Source organism: Lonchura striata, chromosome Z (genome assembly GCF_046129695.1).
Source record: "Lonchura striata isolate bLonStr1 chromosome Z, bLonStr1.mat, whole genome shotgun sequence".
Classification (NCBI taxonomy): Eukaryota; Metazoa; Chordata; class Aves; order Passeriformes; family Estrildidae; genus Lonchura; species Lonchura striata.
In genome coordinates, this window is record NC_134642.1 from 29,536,304 (window position 1) to 29,553,036 (window position 16,733).

The 16,733-nt window shown below is 38.6% G+C and overlaps 1 protein-coding gene across 1 annotated transcript in view; it reads right to left on the minus strand.

Annotated features, from left to right (window-relative positions):
- Positions 1 to 16,733, minus strand: part of ZSWIM6 (zinc finger SWIM-type containing 6) — a 106,987-nt gene that overhangs the window by 88,931 nt on the left and 1,323 nt on the right. The window lies entirely within an intron of this gene.

The window sequence follows — 16,733 nt, forward strand, 5'->3', positions numbered from 1 at the left end:
AGGGCTCCAGGACCTACAGGGTTTATTTATTTAATCTAGTTTAACCCAAATGACTCCCCTGTTCCTCACCACAAGACAAATCCCACCACGTGTGCAAGCATGTCCATTCCTCCTTTTTAGCAACTATTCTCTGTGCATTAAAGCTTTTCATACAACCCAAAAACCATCATACAAAAGCATATAGTTTTATGTGCTAAATACTAAAATCCTTAAAGACGGTAAAACAAAAATAAATCCTTGCACTTCAGTAACACCACAATCGGGGGAATTAAGTTTCCAGATATGTTTCTGATCTGCACTCATGCTGCCAGTTGCCTCTACATTTGTGTTCTGAGGGGAGGGGGGGAACCTCTTTCCTACTCTGACAAAGGTCTTTGTTCTACCCAGAAGCCAGCTCACCTTACCTCTGAGAGTCTGAGTTTTTGTCAGCTGTTCATAAAATAAACAGCTGTAAATGTATGAAAAACTTACTACTGGCAAAAAACAAAAGCCAGCAAGTAGGTTCTAGATTTACAGTGCACAAAAGTCTCCAAAACACATAACTATTTCAATATATATAATGGAAGATCTTTTTCCCCTTCCTCTCATACCTAACCTTATAAGCCTTCAAAATTAGCCTGCACAGACAGTACAGTAAATGTAATTAGCTTCAGAATGCCAAATTATAGTGAGTCTCCCTGCTAACTGCTAATATGAAATAAGAGCAGCACAGTCATCATCAGCACATAGGTTAATGAAGGTTTTCCTAGAGGTCTTGCTCCTACTTTAAGTGGACTAGGTGAACTGATGTAAATGTAACAGTGTCGATATTTATGAATTCTGTCAACAGAAGAAGTAAGTTATTCTACTTTTCAGGCATGCTCAAAAATTTAGTAACTTTCAGTGAACTTGTTAGAAGTCACAGATTGCATTCACCTGCTATGTTTTTTTCTCTCTTGAATGACCTCTCAATTATAGTACCGTCCCCAGTGTGAGATATCATTTCAGGTATAACTTCAAATTATGACAAATATACAGCACACATACTTTAACCTCTCTTCTGAGGAAATACATTTTTTGCTAAGTGACCAGGCTAAATGAAGCTACTCCAGTCTTCAGAAAAGGTTCTTCCTTTGCATTCAGTTTACTCTGTTTGTATGAATCAAATTAAAATAGGCTTAATACTGATGTGTCAAAATTGTATCCATAATAATCAGAATGCAAAGAGATAAAGCTTGCAGTTTTAAGATTTTAGCAATTAAGAACTGAAGGATTTCAAAACATTTACAACCACTGCATCTCTAGAGATCAGTGTCACTTACAAATAGGTGGCTTAAACTGCAGCTGTCTTTTCATAATATACTGCTTTGGGTCTGGGTTTATCTTTGTCTTTCAACGTCCTCATTCTTATGTGAGAGGGGGAAGGATTTCAGTTCAGAAATGAACAGAAACTATCATGAAGCTCAGTAAGAAACATAGTGTCAACTGTATACTCACCATAATTCATCATTCAATATACATTTTTCCTTCACTGAGGGATGCCAGTATTTCTGAAACTGACACTCTGCTTTTAATGCCTCAATGTAATAAGTGTTCAAAATGGTCTAAATCAAGAACAGACATTCCAATCTAAAACCAAGTTTTATACATTTGATTTGAATGATTTTTTGTTCTGAGGCTTCCCAACAGCAAAGATTCAACAATTATGCACTAAATGTCTATTTTCTTTAGTACCTGGTGCTGCACTGTTCTTGTGAAGATAATACTAAAGAACACATCCCAGAGACCCAGATTAATTAATTTTGTGCCTGTTGTTTCTGCTCGAGTACTGTGTACAGATCGAGTACTTGCATCCTGACTCTGTGACAGATTCATCTTCATGGAAGCGTATCAAATCACTGTGCACACTAAATTTTTCTGGGATGCATTTCACAGAAATTGCATGCTAAAAGTAATTTCATGAGTCTCAGTTACTAGTTTGCAAAAAATTTTGTCTTAAAGATGAATACATTTAGGGAGACTACTAGATGAATTAAACATACCATCTGCACAGCATAACTGGCAGAAACTTTACCCTGAATTGAAATAGCACCTAAGGAGACAAAACTACACAAACAATTTCAGAAATGGTAGTAATCAAACCAGTAGGAGCCCCTCCTCATAAGTTCAAATTTAAAATCCAAGAGTTGTCTTAAACTTCTCTATTAGGTCAAACAATCTCACATAACTTCACACCTACTGTAGCAACAGAACAATAACAGCTGGTGGCACACTCACTGTTCCATGGAAACTGCCCTGTGGATAGTCCCCCAAGAAGACTTTAGTTATTGGTAGAAAGTGGTCAGGTGTCTTTCAGGAAGGTGAGATATAAAGGTCTGAAGAGAGGAAATTACAGTAAGCAACTGAAATGCAGCAACTTCTGGCCATGCACCCACATACAGCATTCTCACCCTACAGCTGGTGTGGGGGTATTTACATAATGATTCTGGAGCGCTTTGGCATGGATGGTAAGTGCCAGTCAAGACTCCTGAACTAGTTCCACAAAATTCTAAACTTGCAAGCAAATCTGTATGCAAAGACCTAAGTGCATGGGATTTAGTGGTAGACTCTTTTTCATTCAACCAAAGAGCTGTGATGAGAACATCCATCTCAAGCTGTTCCATTAAGAAATACCAATCCAAGTAAGTTTTACACTTAGCAGCATTACAGAGATTCACTCAAATAATCACATAAAAATTGCAGGTTTTTAACCTTATTTTGAAAACAAATGCAAAAATAAATTTCCCCAGATTAAAGATAAAACATACTCAATTATGAGTGAAATGAAAAAAACTTTTTCTAGAATTACATTTATTACAATCTTGGATTTGTGCAAATATAGAAATGAAAGTGCAGGAAGTAACTTCAGAATTTCATGAAGGTAAAGGACGTCTACAAGCTCTGCTCCTCTTCTGTTCCCTCACCCTGGTCCCATCCTTCCTGGGATTGTGCTGAATATAACCTCGCCAAGCTTCAAATTTGAACACTTCTGTTGTATTTAAGTGTATTTAAAGAACCTCCTGCACTACCCATGGGGATCGTTCTTTTTCCTATTTGTTAGTTTCACATGAGCAATAGCACTGCATATAGCTCAAAACCCTGTTCTGAAGAGCTAATTTGCCCTGATTGTACTTATCTTCAAAACAGCAAAGCAGAAGTAGGAATAGAGGTGGAGGGGTAAAAACCAAGACAACCATGAAACCACACTAATTGGTACAAAAACATAAAAGACTTATACACCCGAGTACTTTTCATTTTCCTAAACAGACAAGAGTTCAAACTGGTATTTCTTTAACAAACCTGGCTTGCAGAAGTCATAGCTTCCGAAGTATCACATTGAACACCTCCGATGAACTAAAACAAGATATGACAGAAAATCGACATCTAATTTTATACCATTAGCAGTGAAGCTATAGAGGAAAGATAACAGACAATATAACTTCACTTTCCTCAAATGAGAAGAGTTTAGCTTAGACATGTACAATAAACACCAGCTGAAGAGGTTTAGAAGGATCTGGACATGTCAGTTAGGGTTGGAGGTCATGTAGGCTTCCTTTTACCAGGAGACAACCCAGACAGGTAAAGAACCCTGCCTAAGGTTTGCAAAACTTAAGGACCCCATGTCTCACTCAAGAGTGCCTTTAACAGTCTGACAGACACAACCGTCTAGTCAGAACTGTAGGAAGCCTCTAGGAAGTGAGCAACCCAGATGAATCCTTCCTCACTGAAGCAGGCTACTGTCAAAAGTAAGCCAGTAATGAGCTTTGATCACCCACCGTGCAAGCAGTTGAGAAAGCTAAAACACCCTCTCCCAGACAGACAAGTCCACAAAAATTCTCTTTATGGTGAAGAAAGCTATTTCTGCCCTAAGAATGGCCTCATCTGCACTGTGTAGTGTGCAACAAGGCATTCCTGCACTTCTTCCCTCCACCAGTTACAGCAAGCAAAGCTCTGCATTAGTTATTTGCATCTGGAATAGATCACACATTAACTTTGAGTCCTGAAAACAGATAACTTCAGTAAATTATACCTCACTTATTGAAGCAGCTGTCTGCCATTTAACTTCCAAGCTACCAACATTATACAAAAGCACCATTCTGCCCAATTAATGTTCTACTTGGGGAAGCAGTAATGATACTGAAACACCTCTAGGCTATTTCAGACTCTCAGTAAATCCATATCAAAAATACGTATTTTACAAGCAGTAAGCCTTTTTCTCACCTACAAGCCGGCCCTACAAACTCTGCTTGAAATCTCCACACTGTGCTCCATCAGATCTTTCACAAGCATTACTAACAGTAAAAAAAAAAAACATGCCAGACACCCAAAGTCTCTGCTACACTACCACAACCCTGCAACCTCCAGTGACTCTTGAGTAGCAACAGATGAAAGTTCAAGAAGCAGAGACTTATTCTTAGTTATGCTGGCTCAGCAGGTCTTGTCACACAGAAAGCTGTGAACACTTACTTTAGCAACAGCTATGATGAAAATAAACACAAAACACACAATTTGGACACCAAACAACAGCATAATAAGAAAAATTACTTCAAAAATCTATGTTATAAGTATGCTGAAGTTCAACGCTGCCACAAAAGAAGAGGAAATGTGTGAACTCTGAAGGCAAAAAGTACGTTTTACAGCAGCTATGCAAATATAGACAGATATGAATTTGCACAATTGGACTAAATTGTTAGGTATTTCCTTCCCCTTTCCTGTACTCCTAATGTAAACATTTGTCTGGCTTTCTTTTAACCACTGATGGAGTGTGGAAGGGGTACTCATCACTTAGACAAGGTTTTGTGCCACAAAAAAACCAAAAAACAAAACACTGTGGATGAAGTGATAGGGAAAATGGCTCACTCATATATGCCAAACACAGTACCCGAGCTGAGGAAAGGCCTGTCGTGGTGGCTCTGAAACAGACTGCCTTTTGCCACAGCAGAACTCTCAAACCCAGCAGCTACCTCCTTCCCCCAGGAAGCAGTTATGGCATCATGTCCACTTTAAACCAGTCCAAGTATGACTGACACAGAAAGGACCCCTGACTTTGTCAGTGCCCCCTCATGCAATCTTCTCTCTCTTGCATCCAGAGTCACATCTTCTTGGCCAATAAACCAGGTAAGACTCACCAAGCAAGATCTGAATTCCTAAGCAGGCCAGTTGTCTGGCTCACCATGCAGCACCACAAGTCCTGGCAAAAGCTGAAAGCTTGAGAACTGCAGTGTTCCTTTAGCAGCAGCCTGCATTTAAGCCAGCCTGAAGCAATGACGGAACTTCAGGGTGAATAACACAGTGGTCAATCACAGTGGGTGAAGTTCGCAAATGGCAACAACAGAAAACCTTTCCAAAATACAAGTTTATAAGCACAGCAATGTGCATTTTCTGTTCTAAGAGTTACACAATGAAGCACAGAGCAGAAAATGAGTCATGGCTCAGCAAATGAGTCAGTTCTTTCATTTACCATATTCATTACAAGTATTTCACCATGAAAAACAATTATTTTGATAGGCCTGTTCTGTAGTCTGTCCTTGGAGAAGTTCACTGAGTGACAGGAGATTACAAGCCTGCTGGAACAGGCTCTTGGAGAATTCCTGTGCTCACAGCCACACTGAGCTTCCATATCAGCAGCATTCGTTGGAACAGCAGGTTTGATCAATGAAGAATATGCTCCCTCCCTAAGAAAAGGAATAACTGGAAATATAGTTACAACTTCTATCAGAGTTTAAGGCCTCTGGCACTTATAACCTTTGTCAGGCAACCTAAGGTCACCAGCCTTAAGAAAAAGACAAACATCAGGCCTGCAGTTGTGCTTGAAATCCACATTTACCAAGACCAGAAACTACCTACCATAGCCCTTAATCAGCACATCACATCTACACAGGTTTTGCAGGCCTGTACAAGACCCTCCAAACAGCTAACATGCATCGCTCAGGTCAGTGGAGGCCCTGTGCTGCTCCCCACATCAGGGCCTGCACGCTGTCACCACCACACTGGACAACGCTTACAGTACACACTGCCCACAAACATCGCAGGAGTCCCCTGCTTGCAAATATACCCATTCCTGACAGAAAGCAGCTGACCAAAGTTGCTTTTACCTGTGCAAGAGGAGCTGGTCAATGCAGAGAGTATGGTGTGAGGGCAGTGTGTTCTACAGAGAATAAGCCAGTCCAAAGGTCCCTCCACCTGCACTGAACATGCTGCTGCTGACTCACATTATTTGTACCCAACCACTGATGGAAGATTAAATCACAGGTTCCTTCTGCAGCTGTCCCACCTCCAGCCCACTATACAAATACAGCATCCCCGCTCTGCTTCTGATATTTCAAACTAGCATCAACTGCAATACAAGTGGATTTGCTCTTGACTTTGTCATATATAAACACAACACACCCCGATCCCCAGGCTCATGACACTTACTGCCTCACCAAGACTGTATGACATGCTATACCTCCTGGGCTCCTGGAACAAAACATAGCAATACAAAACCCCCCATGCCTACCAATCAAGCTACATGTATGCCAAGCTAATATACAGACACTCCTTGCACTCTAATGCTGCTGATTCTCCCACCTCACTCACCCATTAACTTTTGCCTGCAGTGCTTTCATTATATCACACCATCTTGCCCACATCACTCTTTCAACTCCCACAGCAAAGTCATTGAGGACACCAAGGCCCTTGCCTGGAATGTGGTTCTGCCATTGGGCCCTTGCTGGCTCAAATTCAGTGCATCACACTAGGGTGGTTCTTACCATAGTCCCCAGTGGTAATGTCTTCTGGATTTGGGTTCTGGTACCTTTCAGCACTTCCAGAAAATGTTGATCTCCCTCTCAGAAATTTCAATTTATACAGATTTTTGTGCTTCTCCTTTTACTTCCTAAAATCACAGCTTTGTGTCTCATTGCTCAGTCATCTTCCTCTGCTTCCGCCTTTCAGATGTTTCTCAACATTTGATCTCTACTTCCTAACTTCCTTTTGTTATTCAATGAGGGAGGGGGAAGATGGACCTCATAACAGGCACGACTCACTGAAGCACATACCCATGATTCACATCTTTCCACTCATCCATTCTAACATTTCAATAGCTATCATTTTACACCTTGAGTATCAGGAAGGAGCAGCTTTGATCTTACTGACATCTTGTTCCCTTAAGCATATTCTACATACTAGGAATATTCAGCTTTCTGACAACAGCAGCATCCTTCCTTGTCCTGCTGAGCAGACAACAGTCCTTCCTTTCAAGTACAAGACTTTGGATCTCTTTGGTACTGAGATTACAATGCTCACATCTGTCTTAAATTTTCAGTCTTTACTACTTATCATATACCCCTACCAATGTTAAGTTTGTATTCCATATGGCTGCTTATCAGCAGGAAAAACTTCTCTAGTACTTCTGATCACCACTGCAGCAACTCTGGCAGTTGTCTTCCTCTTTCCCCTTCCTACTTTTGTCTGAAGAACTGTCCAATGAAGCTGTGTTTCATTCATCATCGTACTTCCATCTGCACTCCCCATCCCAGGTCAGAACAATATATGGGTTCTGGGGAAAAAAAAGAATTCTGTTTTTCACAAGTCCGGGTACCATAAATATTCACTACTGGGGGGACAGGGGCAGGGGCAGAAAACAAGTCTCTTTTTGCAATATACAATGCTTTAAAACTAAGCAACTTCATGTCAATTCAGGAGAATTAGACTACAATTTGGAAACAGCTTTAACTGAAATTAATTTGCTATGAGTCTACAATTTTATCAATTAATAATTAATGCTATGAAAAAAATCTCTCTGAAACAGTTGTACAGGATGAAGTCAATGGTTTTGTTATACCACTGGCCAAGCTTCCATCATTATTGAAGAGATGCAGCTTCTGCTAGAGTAAAATCTAACTAACACCCTTCAAACACACAGAAAGTCATTACCTGAAAATTCAGAGCATTACCTTTGTGCATCTGATATTCCTTATTTATAAAATTGAAACAAAAGGTTGAAAAGAGAGGACGCCCACTTCATAACTTAAAACTATTTTACCATTTCAAAAGCTACAGAACAGCTAAGTTACTGTTTGCTAACCTATTTGCCATCTTGAAAGCTGTGTTTCATTTTGTAGGAAAAAGTCTATCAGCTTCCATGCATTTGCTAATACCCATTAAAAGTAGATCATATAGAGGTGAAAGTCATTTATACTACATCCTCTTCATCAGATATCTAGTGAGGTCTTTGACCTCCATATTATCTCAGGAAGTACCACTTCCCTACTTCTCTTCTTGGCCTCTCATCTATAAAGCATTTTACTCAGCATTTTATCACCTTTCTTCTCTGCAAGCATGTATTATTCAATAAGACAAACTCTTGCTTACTCCTAAATACATCTTTGCTCCCTGCTACCAGACAGTCATTTACATTTATCATCTACAAAATTACCCAGAAATCAAACCTGTAAACTACTGCCAGGACACATGACAACTTAAAAACTGATCACTCAAAACTGTCAGTAAAACTAAGTGGCATGCTGCTCCTAAAATTTATACACAGGATTAAGAAAGTTTTTCTCAGCTTCCTTATTCCATTAGATTTTCATAGCATCTGTTAAACTACGTCCCAGTCCTAGTCACTGCCTGCCATTCATGCACTAGCACACTGAGCTGAAGTCACATCTATTAATTAATGGGTTTTGTATTTGACAAGGAAAGCTGCATGATGGTGCACTCACATATCATGGCTTGCAGTAACAAATATAAAAAACAGCCGTGCATTTTACGTCATCCTCATCACCCTGCTGTGGAGGAAGCAAAACTGAAGTTTTGGGCTTCTGTATAATATAGCTACACTAAATCCAGAAACAGAATATAATGCACTTGATATTTTATCCCCAAGACACTAACTGTAGACAGTTTGCAAGGTTTCAGTTTACAATCTGAATCAATTGAAGAACTGAGACTCATTTTGCATGTACCACAGCACCAGCACAGCCAGCTGTCATTGGCAGTAACAGTATTTCAGAATAAAAGTGTTCCAGTTTTTTTCTTTTTCATGAGCTAATATATTAAACAATTCACTTAGACTGTTGATTTTTCCCTGTTCTTGTACTTTTAAAATCAGTAGACTCTGCAGAATTGTCCAAAGAAGAACAAGCCATGTTTAATCCAGTAAGCATGATCACTAAATCCAGCTTTGTAAACATGCAAATGACTGTTTTACCAAGACTACTTTCCACCCTCCCAAAACACTGCATTGTATTCCACCAATAGCAGAAGCAAAGTCTGATGGAATTAGTGTGGAAGCAACCAACAACTTACAGAACAGTTCTCCACTAAACTGTACCTCACATTTTCCAGAAGATCCCAAGAAGATTATCTGTAAGTGTATTTGGTAATGAATTCTTAACACAGATTTTATCTGCTATCCCTTTCATAGCCACAGCTGCACATAAGTCAAAGAAAGGACCAACAATCAAATATATGAAACTGTGAAGATGACACTATCTATATGCATTTATACTACTGACAAACATACTATCAATCCCATTAATCACAGAATATGGATCGGTGCTCTATGTACTTCAACCTAGTCAAAATAGCAAAGTTAAATGCAGAAATTAAAAACTAATAATAAAGCTCAGGAGCCACTTTTGACAAGGCTAAGCTAGAACCTGGAGTGTTTGAGTTTAAAAAGTTTGTGCTGCCTTGTACACATAGTGGAACATTGCTATGTAGAAAGAAGGCAGGCCACTAGCATAAAAGAAGAAAGAGTCAAACTCTTAACATACAGAAACAAATCAGAGCCACTGCTGAAGCCTTTAACCCAAAGCCAAGCTTTTAGCACAAGCTCATAAACACTTAAATAATTAGAATACATGCAAATTTGATCCTCTACTCTGTTACAGGCTGTACATTTGTAACACTCTGTAAGGGTTTATCCAATTTTAAGTGCCTTGATGGCCTAATGTTTTTCTTTTCATTAATCAGTGTAAATTAAATATTGTAGTCAGCTGCACGATTCCTGCACTGTCACTGCATTACTCTCAGCTGTCAGTAACCAGTTAGCAGTTAAATTTGGCACATATACAAAAAAGTGTCTCATTTCTTAGAAATCCTACAGCTACACAACAGTTGATTTTAAAGGTCTTTAAAAGAATCATTTGAATGCAATTAACTTTTGTGAAAAAATAAAGTAAAAAAGACATAATAAAAAGATGTATTAACATGTACTTCTGTGAAATATCTTACTATGCCATTTCCCCCATTATTTTTCCAATGATGCCAAAAGGTATTAAAGGTCTGACACCAATTAACAATGAGGGATTACTTATGTAAACAGGTGGAATGTTAAACTATGATAAAGGTAAATCACCTGAATTTTTAGAACATTAATTCAGTACACAAGCTTCCTATTTATCTGATCAGCTAGCTCTACTAATGCAAATTTAAACTCACTGACAGGTTTTACTGCATCCTTCCAATTAGCATCAGACTTTCTCAGGCATTGCCCTTGCATTTCTGAAGCAAAACTTCCAGGTTTTTCAACAGTCAAATACACTCACTTGCAAAGAGGAATGGAGGCTTACAGAATAATAAATAAATAACCTTTAAAGCCACAAATAAAAAGGAACACTCTCCTTTTTAAAGTATGTAATGATGTGCATCACAAATACTTTAAACACTGCTGAAATCTGCCCTCTTTGACTATTTGGTTTTCACTTTCAGAGGTGTTTAATAAAGTGTTGGTATAAATTCCACATCAGGAGACTCTTTAGTCTATACTGAATTGTCACATCAGAAAAAGTCTTTTGTATGCACACTCAGCTCTTACAGCAGGTCTTTTATCAGTTGTGTCTTAACCACAAAGGAATTCTATACACTGTAGTTACTATTAGAAGGCTCGACTCCTCCAGTCTGTTTGCACATTTGAAGAATTCATTCAGAAAACATCTATTTAGGATGGTGATTTATATCTCAGCTTTTCCAGATTTCCTGGCCCTCCAAAGCATGGCCAAGGCAATAAAGACTGGATGCATGTAGCTGCTTCAGAGGACAGCAGGGTAATGTGCTGCAAGACCATCACATAAATCATGGTAATCGGCATGCAGCTGGAAGGAGAATGCAAACCAGTGTACAGCACCAGCCAACATCACCAGTGATCCAGGTCACAGAAGGTTATTAAGCCACGTCAAGGGCTGCACACATAACCAGCTGAGAACATTTTATATGCATTGTCTTGGACAGGAAACCAACAGCAAAAACTAGAAGTTCAAGGAGACAAATCTCTCGGAACAAGTGCAGTTGTTGGACAAAACTCAAGTATTCACGTGCTGTCAGGCTGATTGCATTCCAGGCTATCAGAATTCATATTAAATCTGTATCCTTGCCACACATGAAAGCTTTTTAAGATTTCAAATCAGTTCATATCACAGACAGCATATTTATAAATTAGGAAACCTTTTGTCAGTTAAAATCGCGTGGTCCTTTTTTGACTTGACTTTTGGGTTTTTTTTAAAAGATACAGTAAATTCTCCTACCTTACCCCTCAAGAAAATAAAGAGAAAACAAGTTAAGGAATGTCAGCTGCTCTCCTGTACTACTGTAACTTTTCACTCACTTTACACTTTATCTTGACATCACTAGACGACCTAGACAGCAGGTGACACTTAAATTGAACCCATGCAGATGCCGTCTACTAGATTTCACCCTTCAACACTAAGAACTCTACCTGACAGTTTAGCACATTTTTTCTCTTTAATTTTTTAAATTAGAACTTGACCACAGTCTTAAGTAATAATTTGATTTTAACAGGTTCATTTATAAAAGCAAATGATACAGCAAAATGCAGCAACTAGCAAATTATCTTTAAGGAAACCAGTTTGTCTGATGCTCACTTTTAAATAGCCCCAGCCAACCGTCACACACAGATTTTGTGTTTAATTAATAGTTCACCTCTGAAAGTTAGCATACAGGGAGAAAGAGCAAATGCAGGCACCAACTGCTGGCATGACAAGTGGCTAAAATTCAAACATTATTACATTCCAAGGCATCAGATCATATACAAAGATGGAATCACTTTCTAAAAGGAATAGCAGCTTTGAAAATGAAAATTGTTTTCTTGAAAGTGAGGAAAGCCTTGAAATTAAGGGGAAAATGGAACATAAGAAACATGAAAACTGACCTAAAACACACAATGAAAAATTTTGCTACATAAACGAAATACACTGTATTCCTGTATAAAAGATTTCTCAGTTTAAAACTTGTGATGGCAAGTGATTAACAATTATTTTCCTTAAAAAATAAATTAATTCTAAAGTAGTATTGACATTGCCCAATTACACTTATGCTACTATTCACAATTACTTAGGAAGATGGTATATACAAATTTTGCTTCAGATCTTGAAATCACTCTACAAGACTTACACTCTCTTGAAATCAAGACTAGATATTTTTAGAAAACCTGAATTAAATGCAGGAGCTGATTTACAAAGCTTTTCCACTTTTAGTGATCTGGTCTTGAAAGACAGCTTTTTTGCTTCTTTAGCTCTTTTTTTTCAGGGTTTCCAAAGAAATTATTCAAGGTTAAGGATAGTATATTACAGCGCACACAGAAAAATAGCTTGCATATTCACCAATTAATGCATTGCATTCCAAATCCAAAAGGAAACTACAGTGCATTAGATGTCACCCTTTCAGGAGGAAACATCTAAAAATTAGCTTACTAGTTTCTGTTCTGGAACTTGGAAATATCAGAAGTTATTGCTTAGAGCAAATTGGAACTAGAATCAATGAAGGCATTTTCACAAGACTCTCTACTAGGCTTGGAACTAAGTCAAAAAAAGTCCAGCAAAAAGTCAGACATCATTTGTTTACACCCATACCACAATATTGTATTATAAATTCTGGATTACTTTTTCTACTCATACATTCCTAACCAAACCCCTTAAGTTGAACACGATTGCTCTGTCAGCGCAGAAAATTTTCCTCTTCAAATAGGCAGAATTTAGCACAACCTTTTCCCCTTGGAATAATGTCACTACACATACTAAAACAATTTGGTATCACAGGTCAAAAAAAGTTAACACTAAACACAGTGCCTGCACTGCCGCTAATGACTGCCTTATGTTTGTTTGTCACATAACTCAGTGCTACGTTCATTAAGTAAATCCTTTTACTAAATACATCTATCCTACAGGTTTCATCAACAATTACATATATATTGCACGCACCAGTGAGGATCACCATGTCCGCTAAAAGTCACAGTTGAACTCACAGCACAGTATAATATTTGTGCCACCTTTGCTATTAAAATATTTGGTATGGTTTTATCACAAGGAAAAAACAGTGTTTCATGTTATACCACTGGCACTCAAATAACCGAGTCACAAAAAAAAAGAGAAATTAACTTTTGTTTTACTTGCTCTGCCACTTCAGAAAATTTTGGTTGCTTTTGTTTTTTTTTCAGTGAAGCTGGCTAGGAAGAATCAAAATTTACCTCGCATCACTGTCCACCAAAAGGATCTGAAATCTGTTGACTACAATACAGATTCCACCAGAATTACATGCAGCCACAAATTCGGTCTTCTAAAGCCTTCTCTTGGTCCTGCTGAAAAAAAGGCTTCTCCTGGTTTTGAAAGCAAAACAATCTCCAGTCTTTAACTTAAGAACAAATTAAAGAAACATCAGTGACCTTCAACCACTATTTAAGAAAGGATAAATTTTACTTTGCTTTTCTCTAAGAAGCATTTTGGTTACATCTCCCAACCAGATATCCCTGAGGGACTTCTAAAACATGAGCCTGCAACTCCAAGCCAATGATGTTCTTCAGCTGAACCTCCTTCTACAGAAAAGGCAGCTTTCTAATAGTTACATCATATTCTAGAGCTGTGGAGAGTGCCAGTCAATGAATTCTTTATATTTTCTTTCCCTAGGAGTCCCTTCCCTCCCTCCTCCCTTGCCATTCATACCTAAAAGCATGACTTAGCACAGCAACAGAGCCTTATGCTACCATGGAAAGGGCTCTAACTCCTTTAAGAAAGGCCTGTATGAGCAAGCAAGGTCTATGCAACAAAGACAAACCTACTTCAAATTACCAACAGACAGGGATACTGTAAGAGTACTTGTATGACACATCAAAAACATTGAATACTTCTAATGTGTCTGCAGCAGTGAAGCTGAGTTTTACTCCACTAAAGCCACGGCAACCTCTGTCTTTCCCCAAGCAAGAGTCATAGCAGCCGAGGCACAGGGGTTTATTTCTTCTCCTAGAATAGCTGCATTAAGGGCTCTCACCAGGTCAGCTGTGCTATTGAGGGATCACACCTCTTCCTAACCTTGACAGCCACAGCTGTGACGACAATACAGTACTGTGTACTAATTCAGGACTAACCTCAGAAACCAAATATACACTTCGCCATCTAAAACTGTCTGCTTGCTCCTGGCATTTTCAAAATTTGGCCAAATGAAACACAGCCAATTTCTAATTTCCCTTCCGGATTGTTGTATTTACTCATGAAGTGCTTTCTAATTTAGACTTGATTTTTTCTAAAAATACTTGGTTTGAAATAAGTTAAACACATGCATGGTAAAAGAGTTGTTTTATGCAGTTGGGGAGGTTTGCTTTAGGAACCTGCATTCTCTGGCTCCTTTGAAATAAGCTAAAAAAGAAAAACTTTCATGTCCAGTTAAGCATATCAAAAAGATATAAACACATCAATAAGTTAGATGCAAATTGAATTCTGAAGCCATCTTCTTTGGAGAAAGCCCTTTCAAAATTAAGTGATGCTAATTATTATGCTAGGACAGCATCAAAAAACTACAAAATAGGCTAGCAGACAACTTTACTGCCTGATTACCAAGAATGTTATTTGTGTGTATCTCTAATACATCATCTTAATTTTATTTCAGAATTTCTTTACAACAAGATAACACACAAAAGACTAAGTTGGTAGGCATGAAGCAGATTCACATGAAGATTTTTAGCAAACCTTAGATACAAGGTTTGGGAAATCTTCCTGCTTAAGTTTATTTACTATGATAAAACAGTCAATGTTTATTCAGGGCTAGACTGAAAAACGTAAAATGCAAAATTCAGAAGCAAATGGTGCCATTTAACCACCGCTGAACTGCAATTTATACATCTCTCTAATCAAGTCCTGCATTCCCTGTTTATAGTAATACTTTAGGTTACAAGTAAGGCTGTTAGAACCCATATATAATAAAATGTATTTTGTCCAATAACTGCACTTTTCCACAGTTCAACAGTAAACATTTACAGAGTTTCCATTACTCATACTGCAAAGACTCTTAAGTTCACATTTATACAGTCACTAAATATGCACTTACACAAACTTAATTCTAAGTTTTCATTAATGCTACATATTCAGCTGTATAATATGCAACCAATTCCATTCTCCCAATATTCCATTCTCTGCCCAACATAACTCACTTTAGAGTGGAATTGCCTTTAATAGTCACAACTTTCTCCTTCACTAGGAATATCCTGTAAGCAAGACCCAGTCTTAATGACACAGCTACCTACCCAAATTACACAAGAATTTTCCTACAGCAGGAATCTACCCAAGTCCTCCACAACTCCTTCACCAAAGCAGTTGTCAAAGGAGTTTTGTCAAAACAAAACTGACATCTTTCATATCATCAGTTTCCACTACTATTTTTGCACAGAATTTTCAGCAGTAGGTACAGTATTTGTTTGAAATGCATTTCAGGGTTCCAGAAAAAGCAGTCAATACTTAAGTTGCATTCATGCATATTTTCTTTCTATTTACTGACCCTCGCCAACATTACTCAATGCCCTCCGCTTTGAAGACACACAAAAAGTTACTTTTTTTCTTTCACAACTACTCAGTGGGGCCTATTCCATTGCTGAAAGCAAGCTAAGTCCTCGCTGGGTGTCTGCCTCCTAGAGAAGATTCCATTTTTTATTTATTGCCCCTTGGCTTTATTTTCACAGTGAATTCCTGGCTTAAATGCAATCAGCCAAGAAACCCTCCCTATGTGCACTCCTGTCATTCCTAATCGCTTGCAAACAGAATCAAGTGCAAGCAAAAGGGGGAAAAAAAATTTCAGCACTCCCAACTTAACTACGAAAGCCCTATTCTGGTTTTGCCAGTCTTGAGGAACCACAGATGTACCTCAGACCCCTTAAAAAAATAAAGTAAAATCTTTCAAAATTTAAAAGAAAGTTAAATAAAAAAACTGAAATTAAATAAATAATAAAAAAAGAAATTAAGTCCTCCTAAGCAGAAGAAAAGGGCACTGAGCCTGAGAGCAGGGTCACATCTTCCCTTCCCGGAAAAAAAAAAAAACCTGATGGCACATTTGCAAGGTGCCCACCAAGTCAAACCCGCAGCAGCAGCACCGAGATTTTAGGGGTGCGTGAAGGAGGGAATCCCGACGCCCCACACACGCAAAAACACACACACACCGAGCCGCCTCCGTCAACAAAAGGCGAGCAGCAGCCTCTTTTGTCTTCCCCTTTTAAGGGGAGGAGGAGGGGAAACGACAGAAAACTGAGAGGAGGGGAAACAAAAAAGGGAAAAAAAAAAAAAACACACACACGCAAATAAACATGAAAATGAGAACAAAGTGGCCGGGTCGCACAAAGAGCATCACCACCGGCGGAGGGGACTATTTGCCGGGGGCGGCTCCTCTTTCATTCAAGGAATGGAAGGGGAGCCGCTCCCGGCAGACAGCCCCCCCAAAACTGGGGGAATACC